The 25384-nt window shown below is 38.8% G+C and overlaps 1 pseudogene; it reads left to right on the top strand.

Moving 5' to 3' along the window:
* LOC129034635 (cyclin-H-like) overlaps positions 1-12142 on the top strand; it is a 73245-nt pseudogene extending 61103 nt beyond the window's left edge.
* Positions 12143-25384: the final 13242 nt, after the last annotated feature.

The raw sequence follows: 25384 nt of genomic DNA, 5'->3' as shown, positions 1-25384 counted from the left end.
GAGGTCAGGAGTTTGAGACCAGCCTGACCAACATGGTGAAACCCTGTCTCTACTAAAAACACAAAAATTAGCCAGGTGTCATGGTGGGCACCTGCAGTCCCAGCCTCTCAGGAGGTTGAGGCATGAGAATCACTTGAATCTGGGAGGCGGAGGTTGCAGTGAACTGAGATCATGCCACTGCATTCCAGCCTGGGCCACAGAGCAAGACCCTGTCTCAAATTAAAAAAAAGAAGTCTAAGGAACTATGCTGAGATGCTGAGATGCTGAGCGCTGAGTCGGGAGAGGAGCTGAGAGCTCCTGAACTGATGTGTAAGGTGCTGGTGCAGAACTTTTCCTCCCAGCTCCAACCAGGAGCTTTCTTCCTACTTCTGTGATATTTTGCTTCTTCTCTGCCCTTGAGGATTTTATCTCCAAGAAACAGAGGAGAAAAAGAGCAATTACATTTCACTGAATGCCTACTTGGAGACTTTCTGGGTTTCATTAAAAGTAAAACAAACAAAAAAAAGAGAGATGCTTTTAAAATTAATACATGTTATGTGCTATAGATAACTGGGGTAGTGCCACTGGCTGTTTCTATCGATCCCTTTTACACTGTTCTACTTTTCTTTTTCGTATACCTACCGCCTTTGAATGAGCCCTATAATATGCTTATATCTGCAGTTTACTCCTTAGGTTCTGTATCTTTCTGCCAAAAATGTAAGCTCCACGAATGTAGGGACCTTTGCTTGCTTTGTTTGCTGATGTGTTCAAGCACCCATAAGAGTGCCAGGCACATAGTAGGTGCTCAATAAATATTTTTAGACTGTTCTATAAAGAATGCATAGGATAAAAGGAATGGCTATTGGGAGATACTGTAATAGACCTGAGAAAGGATTTCTTTAAAATCAGGAAAGACAGAAAACCAATGGAACATGTTAAATTTTTTTTTTAATCAGGCCTCTCAAGTTACTTAGACATAATCCGTTCAATAAATTCCAAGTCCTGCTGCTTCTACTCTTTTTGTTTGTTTGTTTGTTTTCAGACAGAGTCTCGCTGTCACCAGGCTGGATTGCAGTGGCGCGGATCCCGGCCACTGCAACCTCTGCCTCCCAGGTTCAAATGATTCTCCTATCTCAGCCTTCCAAGCAGCTGGGATTGCAAGCACGCGCCACCATGCCCAGCTAATTTTTGTAATTTTAGTAGAGACGGGGTTTCACCATGTTGGCCAGGATGGTCTCAATCTCCTGACCTCGTGATCCGCCCCCCTCAGCCTCCCAAAGTGCTGAGATTACAGGTGTGAGCCACCATGCCTGGCCTGCTTCTGCTCTTAAAATACATCTCAAACACACTTCTCCATTTCTATTTGTGTCAAACTTCCAACAACCCTTTTACCAGATGTCTCAACAGCTTCCTTATCTTTTCATCTCAGGGCCTTACATCAAATAAGTCATCTTCAATCATTCATAGGCTTGAGCCGATTTATGTATTACTCTTCTGTGTTAGACATGGAGATAATGTTTATTAGCCTGTTTTACATAGTTCCTGCTTTCATGGAATTTACAGTTTAATTTTGCAGATGGGCATTAAACAAGTAATGATCCAAATACCTATAGAATTATAATTCTAATTCCATGTTAGAAAGGACAGTTTGCCTTGAAGGTATAACTAGGGGAACTAATCTAGCCTAGAATATCAGAGGATAAATTCTTCCTGAGAAAGTGATGTGTATGTTGAGATTTGAGAGAAAGTGGGGCATTTCCCAAGGGAAGAAGGGGAGAGAGTCTTTTAGCGGGAACAGAATATGTTAAACCCCTGGGGTGGGAGGGCTGGGAGCACCATCATGAGTTAAAAATCTGCTTGGCTGAAACTAGGTGATGTATGACTTGAAGGGGCCTGATATGGATTTTAGACTTTATTCTAACAGCAATGAGAAGCCACAGAAGGATTTTACTTGAAGAATAAACTTGACCCAAATCTGTAAAATCACACTGCCTGTATTGGAGTTTTCTTCAAGCCTCAGTGGCTCCCTAATGCCTGCTGGGTATGGATCTTAATAATATCTTAGCCTGTAACTCAAAATTGTACACGTTACTTGTGGTGTTTTATCTTAGCCTTTTCCAGTGATACACACTGGACTACCTCTGGCTCCCTGAACCACCTTCCCGTCCCTCACAGTCAGTCTTCTGTGTTCTCCTCTCCTTTTTTTCCTCTCTCCTCTCCCCCTCTCCTCTTCTCTCCCCTCCTCTTTTCTCTCCTCCCCTACCCCCTTCCCCTCCCCTTCCCTCCTCTCCTCCCCTCTCTGCTTCTCCTCTCTCCTTTCTTGCATTCCTTTCTTTCTGATGGAATGCCTATTCTGCCTTCTTGGTTTAACATAATCTGTTCCAAATATATCATTAGATTCAGATCAATTATTGTCTCATCTTTTTCTTTGAATCACTTTTACAGCATGTATCATATTCTTCTCAGGGAATAGTGATTTTCTTTCTATCAAAACTCCATTAAAATATATTTTCCTTAAGGACTATGTCTGATTCTTATTTGATATATCACAAGAAATTCTCCATACTGAGCACATAATAGCATGTGCTTCGTGGGTATTTGTGAAATAAAGTATCTAATACAGTCTTCCTGAATCCAAGGGAACGTGCTGGAAACATTCAGAAGATTATTGCAAACTCTAAAACATAACAGTAGCCTTTTCTTTCTCAGCCCAAACTGGTAAAGGAGCAGGATAAAATATGCCTATGTGAATGTAAGCAGCCTTCTGGCTTCACTAATCTACTAACCCAACCCAGACGCACTCTAAGTCATTTTTAATTTTGCCTTCTAACAGTTGAAAATGCCTTGTCCTCCTGATCTCCTAGTGTGGCCTCCAACCACCGACAATTTTTATTTCATGGAAAAAGCACGAGACTGGGAGAAAATGGCCCAGGGCTCAAACTTGACTTCCGTGACTAAAACCGAATTCTAAAACCTTTCAATTTGGCCTGATCATCTGTAGATGGACAGGTTACAGGGCTTGTAATGCTACATAATGAGCAAAGATACATAAAGAACCTATCCCAGTACCTGGTGCATAAAAGGGGCTCAATGACCGTCAATTCACTTATGGTCTCCTGTCCACGGTCTCCTGGTTCAGTTGACAATTTGTCTCTTTTTCTTCCCAAGTCTCACTTCACCATCTTTGTTATTTATATCATTCATCCTGTCTTCTTCGGGATGTAGCTCACTAATCATCTCCTCCTTTCCCTCTCTCAGCGTTAGCCACCTTTTCCCTTGACTTATTCCTTCTGTTCTGCCTTCAAACATGCTCAGCTCTCTACATTCCCAAACATCTTATATTTTAGCAGCCATTTTATGCATTCATTCATTCAAAAGCAATGAAAAACAACATGTGGACAATGCTAGGTACTGGGGCTATAAGAATGAATATAATACTGTCATATGTTTTGTACAACATTAGGAGAGACACGATATATAAACAAATCATTATTTAGTTAACATGATATAATAACCCAATAGCAACCCCTGAAAAGTTCTATGGAAGCACTGAAAGGAGGCATCCATTTTGCCTGCAGGATTAGGGGTGTCCTCACACAGGAGGAGATACCTGAGATAGGTTGTGAGGCCATTGGTAGAGATTAGGAGGTATTTTAATTTGAAGGGCCAGTATTAGCAAAGGCAAAAGGTATTAAAAATTAGGACCTGCTAAAGAAGGGCAAATAATATAGAGTTGATTGTAGCAAAAGGTGTCAGTTGAGTGTGACCTCAATTGGGAGAACTTTGAAGTCTTCAGGCAATGGGAGCCATCAAAACATTTTAACCAAAGGAGTGATATCACTAAATTTGGCTTTTAGAAGGATAACTTTGGGTAGAAAGAAGGATGGTTGAAGAAAGGAAAGGTTAGAAGTAGAAAGTGCAGTTGAGAGGTGATCGCAATAGACAAGGCTAAGATGCGATTTGGCTTTTGCTCTACCACCATCTTCTCCATTGAACATCACCAATCACGTTGCTTCTCAGCCTCCTGGCTAAGCTCAAGTATGAATATCACCAATCACATCCTATGGACTGTAGGATACATTAAATTCCTCTTCAAAGTTTAGCCTGTTAACTTCCTTTAAAATTCAAGAGAGAGAAAAATTGTTAAATACAATGAGTTCTGAGTTCCTCTTCAAAGAACCAATATGTCAGTCTGTTCAGCTTCCCTGTTCTTTGTTCTCCATTTTAAAGTTTGACTTCCTTGTTCTTTACCCTCCTTGCCCCTAGTTTCAGTAAACAACCCTCTCCTAGCCTCTATCGCCTGTTCTGTCCTTAGGCATCCTTAGTCACCTGTTCTGTAACTGTCCCTCCTGCCAAAACTACTTACCCCACCACTCGGACTTGTGCCCTTGCTCTCTTTAAAATAGCCATTTGGAATTAGCTTAGATTGTGTGGTCTAACCCTAGCGAATAGGGAAAAGACACAGCAGTAGGGACTACTCGGTTAGGAATAAGACCCCCTTCCCCTCCCTTGTCCGGTGTGCTCTTGCCATTGCTCCATCCGCAAGATGCAACCTTCTATAGAAGTAAATTGCCTTGCTGAGAAAATTTTTGCCTGAGTGCTATTTTCACTTGGCAGCACTGAGCGTTTACTTCCAACAGGACCAAATTAAATGGCACTTTCTCAGTCCTTGACTTCCTTTGTTTGCAAGGTATATTTTATATCTCAAATCATCCAGTTCTTCTCAGATCTCCTTCCTGTCTCGGCTTCTGTGTTAGTGCACATGGCTCATTAACCTTATCACTCTTTCATTCTCACATTGGTTCCTGCTTCAGTGAGATGGACAGCTCATCCCGGTCTATTTTCTTATCCTCTCCGTGTTATTTTGCATATATTCCTACCCTCACCCATGTATTCAAGTATCCTTTCTAAGCAGATTAAAATCAAACATGTGACCCTTGTGCTGTTGCTGCTTTAGAGACTCCACTTATGCATTTCCGAAGGTCTGCTGGATATTTCTGCACAGAAGCCCTGCCAGCTCATTGACTTCAGCATGCTGTAACTCTACTTCAAACTCACGTTTCCTTGCATCGTCCCCAATAGTGCCACCTTTCTTCTTATCTCTCAAGTAGAGATTCAAAATCCTGAGCTGCACCTCTTACTTTTCTTTCATCCCCTGCAACAATCTTTTTTTTTTTTTTTTTTTGAGATAGTCTTGCTTTTTGGCCCAGGCTGGAGTGCAGTGGCATGATCTCAGCTCATTGCAACCTCCACTTCCTGGGCTCAAGCGATTCTTCTGCCTCAGCCTCCAGAGTAGCTGGGATTACAGGCTAATTTGTATTTTTAGTAGAGACAGGGTTTCACTGTGTTGGCCAGGCTGGTCTTGAACCCCTGACCTCAAGTGATCCACTCATCTCATCTCGGCCTCTCGAAGTGTTGGGATTACAGGCATGAGCCACCACACCAGACCATCTGCACCAATCTTAAAAACTCTCATGTTGCTTCTTCCTGAGCAACGGTTCTTCAGTCATTTCATTCTTTTCATCCCCACTGCTACTGTTCTAGCTGTACTTATTTTATTGACTTACATCACATGTATCACATACCATTCATATTAGAGAAGTTTGTGTATGCTCATCATATTCCCTAGATTTTAAGCATCGTGAGGACAGTATGTATCAGAGCTTGGAATGAAAATTCCTAATGAAGCTTTGAGACTTATCCTATCAGAATCCTGTCATGTAAGTTTATCCAACTAAGTTGTCAACTTTCCTTTGCCTTTTCCCCTTCCTCATTGCTGAAAACTCCAATGTGGAATTTGAGCTGAAGATCACCCCAGTGCTTAAAATTACAATAGCTTAAATAGCTTTGTGGCCCTGGCCCACCCCATCTCTGCTTTTATTAAAGTACTAGGTTTCTTCATTTTGGAGACAGTATCCCCGGCGTATGATCCTGAAATACACTTGAGGTACAAAGATTCTGTGTCTTGTGAATTGTAGCAAGATGCCTTATTTGTAGTAGGCCATAATTATTTGCTGAATGACTAACAATTTATCTAACCTAATTGATTTCTAAGCCACTGATATTTGTATGTTATCTGTGTATTTTAATGTACATAATTATTAAAACATTAGCAAGTATTTTCTGCCCATTTTAATGCCTCATTACCTTCTATATCATGTTATATCCTGGTTTATATAAGAACATCTGTGTCTAATATATTCCTGTAAATCATCCCTGTTCATTTTCATAAGGATATTAGACTCAGCAAATATGTGTCATGTGGATTTTTATGTGCCAGCCTCTAAACATCACAAAAACTTCCCAGAGCCAGAGATAACTGCACTGAATCAGCTGTTCCCAAGTTTACTTTTAACTGTTGCTCAAATTAGATATCTATGAGCTCCCCTTAGAGTCCAATCCCAGGCTGCCAGCTGCTCCAGATGTAAGGAGCTTTTATAGCCTTCAGACACATTTTATCTGTCATCATTTTCATCAACACGAATATCTTTCTCTTTATTCTCTCTCATAGAACCTGGTAAACAAGGAAAGAAAAAAGCTTGGCTTTATTGTAACTCCAAAGAGGTCAGTCTGTGGGGGAAAAAAACAACACAGCATGTCTTTCTTTGCATCTCTTTCCATGCAGTTCTTCAAAAGTTTGTCAACCACCACCTTAATCCATTTATTGAAGATGCGCAATTTTCCAGATGACCTTTCCTTTGGAATTCATTGGAAATGCAGCTTGAACTGATAGAAAAGAAATGAAGAATGCAGGCAGATTTCAGCGCTAATTTTGTCTCTACACATTAACCGATCATGTGTTCTGACCAAATTACCCGCTTTTTCTCATCTGTAAAATGGGCAGTGATTTTTGAGAGGGTTAAACATGAAAAATGATTATAATGTTTTTAAATAAAATAAGCTACAAATAAATTTACATACCTTTTGATCCTAATCACAGAGTTGGGATGTACTGAAATAAGTTTGCCAAGATGTAAAGTAAAAGGATGCGCATTGCAGCAGCATTGATAATAGCAAACAACTGCAAAAAGCTACTGAAACTATGAAAAGGGAGCTAGAATGGAAATGATGAGATAGCCATATCATGGGATATTATGGAGTCACTTTTTAAAAGTCGTGTGGTTTTGCATAGCTTATAAGGAAATGTTTCTAAGGAGTAGTATTAAGAGTAAAAAGTGAGGCCAGGCACAGTGGCTCACACTTGGAATCTCAGCACTTTGGGAGGCTGAGGCAGCTGGATTACCTGAGCCTAGAAGTTCCAGACTAGCCTGGACAACATAGTGAGACTACTCTCTAATATATATATACACACACACACACACACAGAGACACACACACACGTGTATTTATAGATATACACACACATGTACATTATATATATATATACACACACACACTTTTTTTTTTTGAGATGGAGTCTTGCTCTATCGCTCAGGCTGGAGTGCAGTGGCACAATCTCGGCTCACTGCAACCTCCACCTCCCAGGTTCAAGTGATTCTCCTGCCTCAGCCTCCCAAGTAGCTGGGACTACAGGTGTATTTTTAGTAGAGGTGGGGTTTCACCATATTGGCCAGGCTGGTCTTGAACTCCTGACCTTGTGATCTGTCCTCCTCAGCCTCTCAAAGTGCTGGGATTACACGCATGAGCCACTGTGCCCGGCCTGTATATATATTTTATAAAGAGTAAAAAGTGAGGTATAGAGCACTTATTTAGCATGTTATAAGGTATAAATAAGAAAAGAATGTGTGTGCACATAGGCTACTATATATATGCATGGATATATTCTGGACTAAAACATAAAACTGATAAAATGACCAACTTAGAATAGAATAACTGAGGACAGGAAGGTGTCATTACTTTATGTTACACATGTGTCTACATTTGCATACGTTTTATTTTCTTTATAAAAATAGCAAGAGTAACATGAATAGTATAACAATGAGATTTTTGATATTCTTTTGTATACATTTGTTTAAAAAACTAATATATAACCTGAAAACAAATGTAAAACATTCTATAAAATTTCAGTGGATATATTATATATTGACATAAAAGATTGTTTTGTCATACAAAGAATATCAACATTCGGTCATAGACTCAAAGAAATTAATTCTAGAAGATGTGCTGCTTGTAGTGATTTGGTATTGCGTAGGTTAATGCTATACACTGTATTGGGGAGAGTATTTATGTAATGAGCTTTTATCAAGTACCTGCTGTTTCCTTTGCCCTCGAACACCTAGCGTGTAGGCATAAAAGGATTGGAAGGCAGCTCTTGTTCATTGCATCATATTGCTTTTTAAAATCTAAAAAATCATTACTAGATGATACATGAGCAAATATAGTATGATGTGGGTGGGGAAATTCTCCCCAGCTGTGCTGAGGCAATGAGCATGTGGATCTGGAAGAACAGCAGCCGGGCTGAGTCACCACGTCTGCCCCCTGAGTTGTTGGGTGAGGCGGCCGGACTTAGGGAATTCTGATGATTTGCCCAAGGTGAGCTAGGTGAGCTGAGTAGGGACTGTGTCTCTTATCAGCCCATTTCAGTATGGGGCTTTATCTGTGGCAACATTCCGTGGTCAAGATGTGAGGAATAGACCCACCTGATTTAGTCCCCACAATACTATAGAAGGTGTTTATTTTATGAATAAAGATATTCAAAATCACAGAGATCAAGTAATTTGCACAAAGACACAGGGCTAAATGATAGCAGAACTGGAATTTCAACCCCTAGCTGACTCACTCCATTGTTTATTGTCTTAATGACAGGAGTGAAGATACACAAGTGGGAATTGATAAGGTGCGTAGGGAAAACAGTCAGCTGAAGGCTTGTTAAAATAGTCGAGAGAAATTCTTCTAGGTGCCAGTAGTATGACAGTAAGAAATGAATTCAGAAAGGGAAGGCAGAAGTCAAGTTGAAAAACCAGTGAAATAAGGATTTCCAGGAGACTCTATGGAGCTAGCCTATAAATGTTACGTTCAAATATTCTAATACCTATAACCAAACAGTGGGACTATTAATAAAAACCTCTACACCTCACTTGCACTTCTTTTTCCCACAGGTCAAATCTGCAATCCACTTTAAGGTTAATGGCTGTGTCTTTGAGGTATATTTAGTGTGTTCACCTTTTAAGGGTCACACACATAACTATGATAACCTGATTTATCACCTATACTGTGTAACACTATCTTTCACTCCAAACGAAAAATTAAACTTCCTACAAACTCCATAAAATGCATATTAAAATATCATGCACAGGGCGAATAAAAATTTTACATAGTGACAGGTTTAATTTTTTTATTCTCTTAGCATCTATTCTTGAAAACTAGGCCCCGAATTTCTCTATTTATGCTCCTAAATTCAGAATAGTCTAAAATGTCATTTTTATTATTCTTTATATTAGAGTGCTTAAAATTAAAAACATTCATCAGAAAATTGCTGTCTTTAAAATGTATCACCCAATATGGAATGTAAATATTAAATTTAAATATTTTAAAATTAAATTATTATTTAATTTATAATTGCATGAGCACAGTGTAGTTGGGCTATGTGTGGGTGGACAGCTCTGTTCTCAGGCAGAAATATGTCCCTTAACACCACTTTAAAAGCCACAAACCAAAAACCTTCAGCTGCCAGACTGAGGACAGAAAGATTACCGAAAACCAGAGAGAAACTGTCACTACTAGACATTTCGAATCAGTCCCTAATTATTGAAAGTCACTTTAAAATATATGGGCACATTGAATTTTCAAAACTGCCTTTATGGAACCTAAGAATCAACTGATTTTTTTTTCAGCAAAGAAACTATAAATAAAGGCAAAGGAAGAAAGGATGGAATAAGACAAATACAGTGATTTGCACTCCCAGGTATGAAATATAAACATATGACCATTTGATTTAAAAATAGAACTTGTATAGCTTTAGCACTCTAGTCAAAAATACACATTGTCTTAATAAGATGGTAACAAACCCTTATGTGCAAGAAACAGACAATATAAACTTCATATATGATGCCGGTTCTAGTTTGTAAATAGGAAATACTTCTTTAAATGTGTAGAGTGTCTCATGCATTTCAGAACATTACACGTTCATTGTTTCGTCTGAATCTTGAAACGCGGAGGTACCTTTCTACTCATTCAAGCAGTTGGCCTCGAACGTTCAGGGTCTGCTCAGATCCCACTTGTTCTATGATTCCTGTGTTGGCTGTCCCAGATGGGAGTAATTCTCCCTCCTCTGGGAGCTTGTGGGGTGACGATCTCACAGGGCAATGGTGCTGTCTTGTGTTTATCTTTCCTTCCTTCCTTATGATGTATCTCTGAGCTGTCTCTCATGTCACCTTCTCTCCCTCTTCCCTTCTCCATGTCTTATCCCTTCACTGTAATACCCAGCACAGGACTCTGGCCAGGATTTACAACCAGGGTGTCTGTGGGCTGACAAGCCTCTCTGTCCTGGCCTGCAGACAAGCCTTGTATGTTCTCTAGTGCCTGTCCGTGTTTACCTAACATTGAAAACCTTGGGAGATTTCATAGAAAAATCTGAATTTCTAGTTTCTTTTGAAGAAGTGGAAGATTTGGTTACTCTGGGCCAGTCTTACTTCATGGCAGTGACTGGCTAGGGACACGTGGGAGCTTCCCCTTCAGGATTTGCCCATACACTGCAACTTACCACAGTCCTCCTGGCTCCCTGTTGCACTCCTACTTTGAAGCATCATCATGAATTAGTGAGTACCATTTTTTTTTTTTAATGACAGAGAAATACCTATCTGCACTCTGATTTCTATTAAAAGTGAGTTGACAGGCTGGGCTCAGAGGCAGGAGAATCACCTGAGGTCAGGAGTTCAAGACCAGCCTGGCCAACATGGTGAAACCCCATCTCTACTAAAAATAGAGTGTGGTGGCGTGTGCTGGGTGTGGTGGTGGGTGCCTGTAATCGCAGCTACTGGGGAGGCTGAGGCAGGAGAATCGCTTGAACCCATGAGGCAGAGGTCGCAGTGAGCCAAGATTGTGCCAGGGCACTCCAGCCTGGGCGACTGGGCGACATAGTGAGACTCCATCTCAAAAAATAAAAAATAAAAAAGTGAGTTGCCAAAAGAAAGCAAGAAGAAGCCTAGTACAGTGGTGGCACATGCCTGTAGTCCCAGCAACTCGGGAGGCAGAAGAGAGAGGATTGCTTGGGCTCAAGAGTTCCAGTCCAGCCTGGGCAACACAGCAAGACCCATCTCTAAACAAAAACAAAAACAAGAAACAAGAAAAAGCAAGAAAGGCCACTGGATGATTCCCAATCTGTAGCCCTCATTTTCAATATGGCTTGGCCCTATTGGCATTTGAGTTTGTGCTCTGTGTTAAAGCGAGAAACTTAGGAGCACAAAGTCTGTGCTTCGTCACTTACTTCTTAACTGTGAAGCCCATCCTTCTGGTTTCTCATCTCAAAAGGAGAATCCGAGGTAGTTTCGCTTGAGGATTAAGTAAGGTAAATAAGTAATAACTATCACTCCTGGATAATAATGCTCACATGTGCATTTTTGGCCTACAAAGTAGATAAACTGAATGTATCTAGTCCCCAATTTGTTGGAAACCTTCGGGAGAGTTCTCTCGTACAGGAGGAGACACTTGGACAGAGTTTGGAATATGAACTACATTTTATATAGCAACGTAAATTTCCATCTGACTGTCCACGACCCCTACAGACCACTGGAGTGCTTCCTCACTGATTTAAAGACTTACTATGCAATGTTGGAGAATCCAGACATTTTGAGGAAAACAGATGATGAACTCCTTAGTAGAATCACATTGATGGCTGCTTACCATTTATACACACCTTCCCAAATTGCCCTGCCTGCCATTTTATCTAGTGCCTTCAGGGCTGGAATTACTATGGAAAGTTATTTATTGGACAGTCTGATGTTGAGAGAGAACAGAACTTGCTTGTCACAGTTACTAGATATAATGAAAAGCATGAGAAATTGAGTAAAAAAAGTATGTACCACCCAGATCTGAAGAAGCTGCTGTTCTGAAACTGAAGTTGGAGCAATGTCATTCTGCAGAGCTTGCACTTAATGTAATTATGAAGAAGATGAAAGGCTGTGAAGATAATGATGATGTCTCAAAGAAATCCAGACATGAGGAGGAAGAATAGACTGATGATGACCTGGTAGACTCTCTCTAGCCATTTCAAGTTGACTTGTCAATGCTAACTAATCAAGAGAATTAGGAAGCATACCAGGCTTTCAAGGTGAGCTGTGATTGTGCCACTGCACTCCAGCCGGGGTGACAGAATGAATGAATAAATAAAGAAATAGTATATCATATGAAAACATCAAAACATATTCAACATTTCTATTTGTTATCTAATTTTTTTCTTTCATAATAGTTCATGTAAAAGAAAACATCTTCAAAAAAGCCAGAAAAAAACAAAAAGCTCAGCTCATTATCTGCAACATAGTGGGCACGTGTTGTTACTATCCTTATCAAGTGTGACGTTAGGAAATCCTTCAGAACTGAGCTCTTCCATGGGATCACCTCAGCAGCACAGGTTAGATTTGCCCAGCAGCTGGAACTCATGAATCAAGGCTGTGAGTCATGGTCCGATACATATTTGTTAGATGCCTACTATGTGTCTGGCACTCTTGTAGATACTTGGTATCTGTGTTGTAAACAAAGCAAATCTGCTCTTATGAAGGCTTACCACCAGCAAGTGAAGGAGATAACAAATACGTACTCAAATATATATAATTATGCCAAGAACAATATGTGCTGTAAAAAATAAGGCAAGGCAGAAGAATAGAGAAAACACAGGAGCATGTACTATCTGTATTAGTCCGTTTTCACACTGTTGATAAAGACATACCTGAGACTGGGCAATTTACAAGAGAAACTTTTTTGACTTTTTTGACTTATTTGACTTACAGTTCCATGTGGCTGGGGAGGCCTCACAATCAAGGCAGAAGGTAAGGGAGGAGCAAGTCACATCTTACATGGATGGCAGCAGGCAAAGAGAGCTTGTGCAGGGAAACTCCCATTTTTAAAACTATCAGAGTTCGTGAGACCCATTCACTATCATGAGAACAGCATGGGAAAAGACCCACCCCCTCCATGATTCAATCATCTCCCACTTGGCCCCTCCCACATTATGGGAATTATGGGAGCTATAAGATGAGATTTGGGTGGGGACACAAAGCCAAACCATATCACTATTTTATATAGCTTGGAACAAAGAGATGGTTCTCCGGCAGGGACCTGGATGCAGTGAGAGAGAATCATGGAGCATTTGAGGGAGGGGCATGGCTGGCAGCCAGGACAGAGTGTTGTGAATAGTGACAAAGAGGTCAGTGAATGAGTGACAGAGACTTGAGAGTTTTCCAGGGGTCACATCCCTTTAGGCCTTGTAGGCCATACATAAATACCTAGATTTTAATTGTGATCAGAAATCCTTGGAATCGTTTTTTGAATTTTTAAATTTTTAATTAGTATGGGCATATACTAGTTTTATATAATTATCGGGTACATGTGATGTTTTGATACAGGCATACAATGGACAATGATCAAATCAGAGTGATTCGGGCATCTATCACCTCAAGTGTTTATCCTTAGAATATTTTAATCTTGTAAGTTACATGATCCGCTTGGTTCTAAAAGGCTGCTAGGTAGGTCAGAGGCTCTGGGGAAGAAAGAGAAGAAGCAGGAGAGAGTCAGGAGGGTGTTAGATCCTCCGTAGATCACGTGAGGACTCATAGTGGCTTGCATCCAAAGGTGGTGGCGGTGGAGGATGTGAAACAGTCAGATCGTGGGGATGCTCTGGGGCTGCAGGCTTCGGAAGAGACCTTGATACTTAAGAGAATCAAGTTTTTGCAGTAAATATGGAAGTGGATATCAAGAGCTCAGTTTTCAACTTAAGTTTTAGATGCCCAAAGAACATCCAAGAGGAGATGTTGAATGGACAGTTGCATACACATCTGGAGATCAAGGGAGAGGCTGGGGCTAGAGATATACATGGAAATCATTGTTTTATAGAGATAACATCTAAAGCCACAGAATTGAACTCATCAAAGACTCGAGTGCAGAATGAAAAAGGAGAGGCAGGAGGATTGAGCCCTGGGTCACACACTTAGTGGTCAGGCCCCGAATGAGGATGCATCAGTCGGATGAGAAGGTGTAGCCAGCACAGTAGGGGCAGTAGGGCTAGAACCAGGAGGGGCCCTCCTCAGGCCCCAGGTTGCATTCAAATCTTGACTTGCAAGGAAGGACGCTTGCTTCCCAAGGTGACGTATTTTTAGACCAAAGGTGTTTTAGGTATGGAAGGACCTTAGCAGCAATATTTTGCAAGTCCTGCACTTTACAGAAGTTGAGACTGAGACACAGGGAGGTTAATTACCCAAAGTCACACAGTAATTGGTTTGAGTTGATTAGGGATGATGTGTTCCGTTGGAGAGATGACAGGCTGGGCCAGAGGTGAGTATCGCCTAATGAAGCTGGAATTGTTACCAGTCACTCCTATCTCTAGCCAAGAAAAGGAGGGGACAGGAACAGTCACAGGCATCAGCTGTTGAACTTGTTTCTTAGAAATGCAGACTCTTACAGAGCACTTTCTGTATGCATAATACAATTCTAGACACTGGTCAACTGCAGAGTGAGAAGGTAAATGTTCTTTCCTCCAAGGTTGTTTTTTTCTTCAAATTGGTGGAAGAGTTGAACAATCTATAGCAAATATATATACACACATAAGAACTGATTCAGAAATTGAGTTTTTTAAAAAAAATCAGATATTAAGCAGATCTTAAAGCAACATAGATGCTTCCTTAAGAGAGTGTGGTGAATAGGATCCCTAGTACTAGGTGGGGCATCCAATGACTATTTGCTGAGCAAATTAAGGACTTCTGTTTTCCTCAGTAGGAAACCACTCATGGGATAAAGCAATCAAACTGTGAAGGAATACAAGCATTTTTCCCCAAACTTAAAATTAAAAAGTTATATTCATATAGGTGATGCTGAAATCAATACTGATTGTAAAACACAATGTTCTTAAATATTCTACAACGAATGCTACTTTCAGTTAATCTTCACCTCATCACTCAGTATCATGTGAAAAAAACTTCCTGTTCTCCAAGGGCACATGCATTGAATATCTAAATGTGTGTGTGTCTAGATAACATGCGTTAGGTATTTATTCTAATGCTCTCCACCACCTTGCCCCCCAACCTCCTGACAGGCCCTGGTATGTAATGTTCCCCTCCCTGTGTTCTCATTGTTCAACTTCTACTTATGAGTGAGAATATGTGGTGTTTGGTTTTCTGTTCCTGTGTTAGTTTGCTGAGTATGATGGCTTCCAGCTTCATCCATGTCCCTGCAAAGGACATGAATTCATTCTTTTTCATGGCTGCATAGTATTCCATGGTGTATATGTGCCACATTTTCTTTATCCAGCCTATCGTTGATGGACATTTGGGTTGGTTCCAAGTCTTTGCCATAGCAAACAGTGCTGCAATAAACATATGTGTGCATGTGTCTTTATAGTAGAATGATTTATAATCCTTTGGGGCAAAGACTTCATGACTAAAACACCAAAAGCAATTACAACAAAAGCCAAAATTGACAAATGGGATCTAATTAAACTAAAGAGCTTCTGCACAGCAAAAGAAACTATCATCAGAGTGAACAGGCAACCTACGGAATGGGAGAACATTTTTGCAATCTACCCATCTGATAAAGGTCTAATATTCAGAATATACAAGGAACTTAAACAAATTTTCTGCTGTTTTAATAGGTTTTTTTTTGACTCTTTTAAGATATACAAATATACCTAGCTCCAAATTTTATGTGTGTGTGTGTGTGTGTGTGTGTGTGTGTGTATGCTCACATGCTCATGCATTTACCTCTTTATTGAGAACATACGGACTTCCAGATTTTTATGCAAAGGCATACGTTTCTCTCTGGCATCATATGGCTCTAATTCGATTAACACTATCCAGTCCTGTAATGTGCTTCTTTGTTACATATTATCTAAATCATATGAGTGAAAATTCCCATTACAGAAGAGGGGAAAAAGAACTTGCTAAATAATCCTTTTGCAGTTTTTTTGGGGGGGAATGAAGGATGTGAAAACTTGATAAAAACATAAAAATTTACTTTATAATAATAATTTGAAGACTCTGATATACCCAGTATTTTTGCTGGTATTTTATATTTTAATCCATAACTTTACACCAAACAAGATCCAAAAGTGGGAAAACATTGTGGTGAAATTCTGTGATTTTAAATATAGCGGGCAGCTGGAAAGAAAGTGGAAATGTGTGTGCTGATGTGAGGGGTGTGTTAGGGGCTTTCAGCTGTGAGTATTTTCAGTAAATATCTGCAAATATTATAGAGCACACGCCATGGAAGAAAGATCACAAAGCTCATAGACTCTCACGACATATTGAGTAATTTCCATTGAAAATCTCTAAAATAATTCTTGTAGGCAGGATCAGAGGCTCATCTAAAGAACTGTTTTGGCCAACACTGATGCCTTTTCCTTTCATTTGGGAGATCAAATATTGAATTTAGCCTCAAAGGTGGATCCCATTCTGGGTAGCCCCTGAGGACAGGCTAGAGGCTTGGTTTTGGTTGGGTTTTTCCCTCGTGGCAGAGGAATTGTAAAATGTATTTCAAGATCCTTACTAGGGTGGCGTGAGTAGTGGATATGGTGGCTCCATGAGTGACATCACCAGGTGACTTTGGCCATGTGATTCCATCCAGTAATTTTGATTCATCATGACAGACAGGCTCATATTTTTTTTTGGTACAGAGGTAGAATATACGTGGGGCCCCTCATACCATTAGAAGTTTCTTAGTTATAGAAGGGCTATGATTTTGGGGAGGAAGCTTAGAGTCAAATTCTTCCTGTCCCTTGATCATTGAGAAGGTTTGCTGCAAGTCAGCATCATTGGTCTCCTCTCTGTGCCTAAAAGTTGGGCTCCAATCTGAAAGAAAGTTAAAAATATGGAAGTCTGCTTGCCTTGGAGAAAATGATGGAAATGGGAGTGTGTGCACACGTGGGCAGGTGCACAAAAACTCAGGCAGAAATAGATGCCTCTCATTGAACTGATTTGCCACTTGAGAGAGAATAAAGAAACTAGCAATATCCAGATGTTATAATTCTGTTCTCGATGATACTACTGGCAGCTCTTGTGCTCCGGAGGAAAGGAAGGGAGCAGGTCTCTCCTGTGGTGAAATCACGGAGGAGAAAGACAGAAGCCTATTCTTTGTTGCACTTCACACTGAGTGCTTTACACAGAGCAGAGGCCCAATTAATGCTTGTGGAATTGAATTTATTGAATTGCACTGAAGGAAAAAGAGGACTCAAGGGGCTTGGAGACTTCAAGAGTATATTGCAAGAGGGTCAGTTTCAAGTCGAGACTGAAATTCTGAATCTCTAGGTATGTCTGTTGTGAACTGGAGATATATATATATATATATATATACAGGTATATCTTAAATGGGAAACAACAAATATACGTATTGGAACTGCTGAATGTTTGGTATTGGACCATATTTATATACGGTATGTGAAAGAATATACTGATTTTCAACTAATATTATTTTAATACATCTTGAGCCAAAATTTATTTACTTTCCTTTAAGTTTTTGTGAAATTTTGAATGATGATAACCAGGTAAAGTGATTAAAGATGATATATTTTTTACTTAATTAAAACTCTTAAAGGGAAAAGTTTTTCCACTAAATTTGAAGAGTAAGTTAAGCTATTTTTGAATCTAAATTAATCCAAGAAGCCAAAATATTTTTGGCATTGGCAATCAGGATGCCTTTAAAATGTTCTCATAAATCAATGAAGATTTAAGATCTCCCTCAAATTTTGAAGATAAACTCATATTTGGGCTGTGATGAAGTGTGAAAAATTTCAGCATAGAAGTTGTTATTTTCATGAATTTATGAGTGTGTGAGAACATCTCTCTGCTAAATTAATTACAGCAATAAATACTACAACCAATATAAAATGAAAGGTTAAAAAAATTGTCCTAAAATTTTTAAAAATCAAGAAAAAAAGTCAGTGGGAAAAAATTAGGTTTACTTTCAGAATAAAATATTCAGGGTAGTTGATAAACATACTGTTAGGATCCTATACAAAAAACATAGCCTGTAATCCCACCACTTTGGGAGGCTGAGGCGGGAGGATCACGAGGTCAAGAGATTGAGATCATCCCGGCCAACATGGTGAAACCCCATCTCTACTAAAAATACAAAAATTAGCTGGGTGTGGTGGTGAACGCCTGTAGTCCCAGCTCCTCAGGAGGCTGAGGCAGGAGAATCACTTGAACCCGGCAGGCAGAGGTTTCAGTGAGCTGAGATCACGCCACCACACTCCAGCCTGCTGACAGAGCAAGACTCTGTCTCAAAAAAACCCCAAAAAACAAAAAACAAAACAAAACAAAAAACAAAACAACAAAACAACTGAAAAAAAACCCCACATAAAGAATTGGGTAAAATTAGTTTAAAAATTGTTGTTGGTTTTCTTTCACTTTTTTGTAAATACTGTATCAAGTATTTTTCTTTCTATGTTTCTCTAATTCTTGTAGTTCTTAAATACTCCTTAGTTTTTAAATTTATAAGCAAATAAAAACAAAATTAAATTCTTTTACCTAAGTCTTAAGGATAAAAAGATAATATATACCTCAAGATTTTTTACTTTTAACTTCTGAGATAACATGTGGACCTAGAACTAGTCTTCTAATTAATCTACTACTTTCAGTTCAAAATATTCAAAAACTATTAAAAGAAAAAGAGAGACAGTATTAAAAGTGACATAAAAAATCACATGATTTTTACTTCTTTTCTCTGGAAAAAAAACATTAGCCCAAATTATTGGTATTATTTTTAGATTAAATCTTTGAAAATATTCAGTATAAATATTTTAGAATGTAGAAAACAAAAATCTCTATTACAATGAATAATATGGTAATGTAAAATTGTTGCTTTTTTTAACAAATTGTTAAATAATAAAAGTTAAATAATACATTAAAGACTACCTTATAATTTAGCAACTGCTTCATCATTTCAGCAGAATGTTCTTTTTTTAGAATCAGTAAACAACAAAATAAAAGATGTAATTGCAATATCTTCAAAACACCACTTACTTTGAAAAATAGTGAATGAAATGCATTTAATGGTAAAAATTTTGAAATATTATTACAAGCAGAAAGTTTAGGCCCTTGGAATCACATACACATGACAGATGAGAAATATTAAAGGAGGTATTTACCACAAAGAATATTTTCCCAACAGAAATTTAGAAAGGGGTCTGGTCTGATAGAGTAATGGGTTATACGAAAACCTTCAAACACCTTAATTCAGAAAGATGAATGCCAGGAAGCTTAATGAGTTGGGGGAGTTCAAGTTTGCTGATTAGAACATATAGCAAAGTACATTTCAGTGGGACCAGAGAATATTTTACTGATCATGAAAATGTGAATAAGCAAAGTCGATGGGTCTTAGACCACCTTCACTTTCCTTTCCTTTATGTTAATAATCTGAGGAAATTTAATCAATGGAAAATATAAACCATGAACAGGCTTTAGATATAAATATAGAAGAGATGAGTAAAAATGTAGAACAAAACAGTAAAAACACCTAGAATAAAATACTGGAATTGGGTAACTATTTTATTATCCGTTGACAGAAATATCACAAAGGTGTTGTGTGTGTGTTTGTGTGTGTGTGTAGCTACAGATGTGTTGACTCACCTACTACTCTTTTTTTCAAAGATTGTATTTAAAAACAAGCAATGAAGTACCACTAAAGTATTTTTAGTATGAACTGATCCTTTTCCATTTTCTCTTTTCAATGAAGTTGGATTGCATGAAGTGAATAAAGCTGCTTTACTTGATCTTATCAGCCTACAGCAGATGAAGAAAGAATTTCTAATGGTGCCTACGTCATTGACTGCAGTTGTTAGAGAAATAGAGAAATAGAATTGTTGGTGAGTCATATGGCTCTGACATTGCTCTAATGCAATGGCAGTTTTGGTGAGGATTTTGATATTTAATGAGTAAGGGCAGAGCAAGTCTTTTAGGCCCATTTCTGATGGAAGCATAACCATATAAGTTTAGAATAAGAAAAGAAAAGAAGGAGAAGAAAGAATGAATAAATGTCTTGATCAGATAATGCTGAAGGCATTAGAAGATGCCAACATTAATACAGTTAATAAATACATTGTTTACACAAGTGTGTCACTATCACTGGCCAGCATAAAAACTGTCCTTGCCCAATAGTGTTTCCTCAAACACTTGAAATTGAAGAAGATAAAGCTCAGTATTTCCAGTGATCTCTAACTTTCAGATTTAGACGTAGATGATTAGCTTTTTGAATCAAAATCTTTGATCAACGCTATGAATCTTGTTCTTGCAAAGCTGTAAGAAAACTAAGATGCTTCTAAATTTTAACTTAAAGTCAGTATCATAAGAATGCCAAGTTTAAAAATGGAACAATGTTCTACCTTTCAGTTAGTATGAAATTAGCTGAGAAGAGACTACTTGGATAGTCACTTGTAAATGTTTTCCTGGATACACTTAGCCAAGAATGATGGAGGAGCTCTTCTTTGGACTAATAACACATTTCATGCTCTTTAGTATGTCTTTATATCTACGTCAAAGCTGAAATCAACGAGGTACGGATAAAAAATGGGCTGAATATTGGAAGATGCCAATAAGACCCATTCCACTAACCCCTTCATTTGTGCCAAAATAATTTGTTTGAAATGCTGAATTCATGTGCTGAATAATTTGTTTGAACTGCTAGGCTACAGATCTGGGGGCAGAACTAGTGAAAAATAGCCAGCTTTGGAGGTGGCAGGCTGAAGGGAAGAAGGAACAATTGGGCTAGAGTGAATCCCTATGGAGGAATCGAGCCTTTCCAGGAAGGGAATGTCAGGGTGAAAAGAAGGAGTTCTTTTTCAGGGCTAGGATGGATAACAAAGGCTGCACAAGGTGGGTAACAGAATTTCAATTTCTGAAAGATGACTTCCAGGAAGAAGGTCTCCCCAGTGTGGAGACATATCTTGGGGTTTAAATTGAGCTCTCATCCTGTAAGAGGTCTGTGATGCTGCAGATTCTTTCTACCAGGCAAGGCCTCCTGGGATTAATCAGAGCCCAGCTATGTGTAGGAGGAACAGCTGGAGCATCTGGGCAGGGGCTGGCCGAGGGCCTGGTAAGCTGGTGTCTACTGAGAGATAGCATTCCTTCGGAACACCTAAGCCCACTGCTGTAGCAGCGAAGAGAAGGGAGCTGGAGGCCATAAGCCCTGGTCTTCCACTGTCATCAAATACACCCCAGTGGTCAATGCATGCCTCAATTTTTTGTGAGAATCCTCATTTCTCATGTGTGTGCATTTGGCATGTACCATGGCTTCGGAGGGTTCACACTTACTATTTTCCCACCTGGTTTTGAGATGCATCTGGGGAAAGCTGGTGCTGTCACCTTTCAGGATGAAGAGCAAACGCTAAATTTTAATTACAAGAAATACCAGGATGTCTTTGAGAACATTGTTCTTAACTTCAGTAAAACTTTTCAGTTCTTTTAAAAATGCTTTGCATGGTATCTCAGAATCACAAATTTTAATTTTAAAAGGGATCATCATGATGAGCTTATTCAACACTTTCATTTCATAGGCAACAGAATGGAGGTCTAGAAGGATTAAGTGACTTACTTAAGGTCATTTTTATAGAAATGAAAAAAAATCTTGAACAAATTCTCTAGCTTTTAGATTGGAGGAAAAAGACTATTTATTCATTCACTTCCCAACAAATCACTCACCCACTATCCCGAAGCCCAAGGCCTGCTCTCTTCCATGGATACCCACTTTCCCTTGATTCAGAACTTGACAGTAAGCGGAGTGGGGAGGAAAGCCTATTAAAGGCTATGCTCTTTAAACAGAGTGCTTACATTTTAGACACAGTAGGAATAACAGTAGAGAAAGCAATTAGCAGGGGGAATGTCAGGAAGTGAGTCTGTTCTATGAAGAAAAACAACTATCTTTAAACAGTCAAAGAAAGCTTGGGTATATAACAGACTTTTGCCAATGGAGACACAATTAAAATAAACTTTGAGGCGCGCGTGGTGGAGGGGAAAGGTTTATATAAGGAACACAATCAGGCTGGGTACAGTGGCTCACACTTGTAATCCCAGCACTTTGGAAGGCTAAGGCAGGAGGATCACCTGAGGCCAGGAGTTTGAGACCACTCTGGCAACATAGTGAGACCTTGTCTCTATAAAAAATTTAAAAATTAGCTGGATGTTGTGGTGGCATGCCTGTAGTCCCAGCTACTCAGGAGGCTGGTAAGGGAGGATTGTTTGAGCCTGGGAATTCAAGACTGCACTGAGCCATGACTGCACCAGTGCCCTCCAGCCTGGGCAACAGAGCAAGAGCCTGTCTCATTAAAAAAAAAAAAAAAAAAAAAAATCAGCCAGATAGAAAGCTGCACAGAAAAGATGGAAAGATGGAAAAATTGGGGGACTGGGAGTGTGAGTGTGTACTGAATGAGGGTGCTTAGAACCGCTGTGTAACTGTGTGTGCTGAGATAATGTTTATTATTGGAATAGCTAATGATAAGTTAATTAGGTCATCTTATACAGTTTGATTCAGAAGGAAACTTATTGTTTGCCTCATGGAATGACCTAAGCCCTTATAGATGTTTAAATTTGCCAAAATACTAATTTTGTTTAGGCCCTCACTGAAAGATAAAAAATAGTCAACAGACACATACTTACACAATACAAGCACATTATTTCCACTGACAGGGAATGAAATCCAACAGCTAATACGTATTTATTAATTTAATAGCGTATGTTAATGTGTTAAACCTAACCTCCTGCTTATTAGAATGAAATGAATGAATGTTATTAGAAATAACATTATAGGTCAAGCAGAAGATAGTCCTACACAATATTCTTGCTGAATAAATAAATAACTATGGCGGATTGACTTTCTAAAGGAGACATCAATTGAAAGAAGTGATTAAAGTTGACAATGGAATTGTACAAATGACCCTAAATTAATGAATTTTTAAATATTTTTCATGTTTATAAACATTAGCCCCGTTTGCACACTGTGTGCATAAATATGCATGCATTACAACCAGTGACATCCATAACTGGATGCAAATCACGCTCAGACACCTACTCTGTGGCATCCGTGAATTCTGACGTATCATTCTGTCGTAAGCTTGAGAAAGTTCTAATTTCCCCGTTTTCTTTTTTCTGCCACTGACTTGGAGACCGTTGACTTGGCAAAGCCCCTAACTAGATCTCAGATAAAGCTGACCATTTACAAGACATCAAATCTTCTGCAGCTTTGGATTAAGGATTCTGACCTTAAAAAAAGAAAAAGTTCGACTTCCAATCACTTCTTCTCTTTATAAATACGATAAACCGATGGCTGTTTTGCTCATACTCCCTGACAGTAGTAAGATAATGTCACTCTTCAAATAAGTTCTTACTTATTGGTTACCTTTTGATGGGTTTATCAGCTGCCAACAAATAATGGAGAACTATTTTGGTGAAGCCAGTCACGCCAGGCCTGTGAATGAGAATATCTCTGTGTGAAGTCTGAGCAGTACAGGTAGGTCTCCACGGCACAAGGTTCTGAGAGAATTAGAGCTATCTTCATGCTCTTACTTTTCTCCCTAGCCCTCATGTAATTACGGTAGAAAGTGCCATTACTCATGACATCATTACTGCTAATGATGACCAGAATATAGGCTTAAGTTAAAGGGTAGTGTTACTGTTTCATGAGGAACTCTGAAATTAGTAACATCATCATTGCCTCATATCCTATTAATTAAGACCAGCTCCTTATCCAAAAACATGAGAAGCTCATAGTTGGTGACATTCTCTTTGCAGGTGTTTAGTTTTAAAACTGTGTTTTCTTCTTACCTGCTAGAACTCGATTTTTTTTCAACTTCTCAAAAATGTAGACAGGATTAACCAAGCCTGTTTTTTCCCTCCTCCATATAAAACACAACATCTTATGTTTGATGTTTGTTTATTGGTAGTTTTATGAGCAATAAAAATGCTTTGCTAAGTGTATAGTTCTCTAAAATATACATATTTTAAATGGGTAGAAAAAAATTACAAATTATTTCAAAGGCTTTGGTAAAATATTGGGATGGCTCTGTATAGTGTGGGACTGTCTTGTGTTGCTAAAACATTTTAACCTAAAGCTGTGCTCTCCTATTCTGATTAATCATTTAAAAACCAAATACAAATCAAATGTAGAAACAGGACCAAATACTAACAAAAGCATTTTCCTTGCATATTCACGAGAACATTTCATTTGGATTAGTAGTTTCATAAAAGCACAAATATAAATGTCAATGAATTTTACATTACACAGATGATATTGCAGAAGTAAAAATCTTTGCATTTATTGACACCTAATTTGGAAACTACAAAATACTGGATGCATCCTAAGAGGAATGGTGGGGTTGGGGGGGCAGGGGAACGTGGAAGCAGAGATGCCTGCCTGTATATTTTTGAAATGTGTCTTAGATGACTATAATTTATTGGCTATAGTATCATAACCTTAACATTATAATAATCAACATTCAGGTCTATTCCATAGGTTTGTAATTTTAGTGGGCGGAATAATGCAAAACAAGTTCAGAGTGTGGGTTCATGAGTGGAACCCCACTTGTTCTGTATTTTTGCCTGGAGTTACATGAGAATGTAGACATTAATTCTTACATTTATGGAACACCGTTTTTGTCATTTAAATTCATTTTTATTCAGTCTTTTTCATTTAAGCATGCTTCAATGTATTTATAATAAATGAGAATACATATAAACCTTCCAGAACATCTCTGGGAATACGGAATTATATTAATGACACTCTTAATGTCATTTATTTGACATGGGATCTGATTATGCCATTAAAGACCTAGTTCCTCTGATACTCACACAGGGATTAGAAATAACTGAATTGGGGAAACATCCCAGGAACTAGGAATAGTTATTTTTAAATTCAATGGTAGAATTCACACATTTAAAATGGTACAATTCACAGTTCTTCCTCTTCTGGAATGTTAAATCTTGTTTGAGAGGAAATTCATATATTCATGATAAATTAGAAAACAATTTGGAAGCAACCTATAAAATGTATAGAGAGTTTCAGCCTGTATGTGTCATTCAGAGGCAATTCAGAACATGAGAAAAACCACTGTGGGCTCATGTTAATTCAGACAAACTTCATGGAGAGGGAAAATTTTGAGCTGAGTATTAAAGATGTGTAGGATTTAGCAGAAGCAGAGAGAAAAAAGACTAGTGAATCGGAGCGTGTGAGGGGCCAAGGTGGCTAGGAGTGCTCTAAGGGGCCAAGGTGGCTAGGAGTGCTCTAAGAGGCAAGAAACCCTTCCTCTTAGGATGCA

This window comes from Pongo pygmaeus, chromosome 3, assembly GCF_028885625.2.
Source record: "Pongo pygmaeus isolate AG05252 chromosome 3, NHGRI_mPonPyg2-v2.0_pri, whole genome shotgun sequence".
In the NCBI taxonomy this organism is placed as follows: Eukaryota; Metazoa; Chordata; class Mammalia; order Primates; family Hominidae; genus Pongo; species Pongo pygmaeus.
This window is presented reverse-complemented; position numbering and strand designations above follow the sequence as displayed.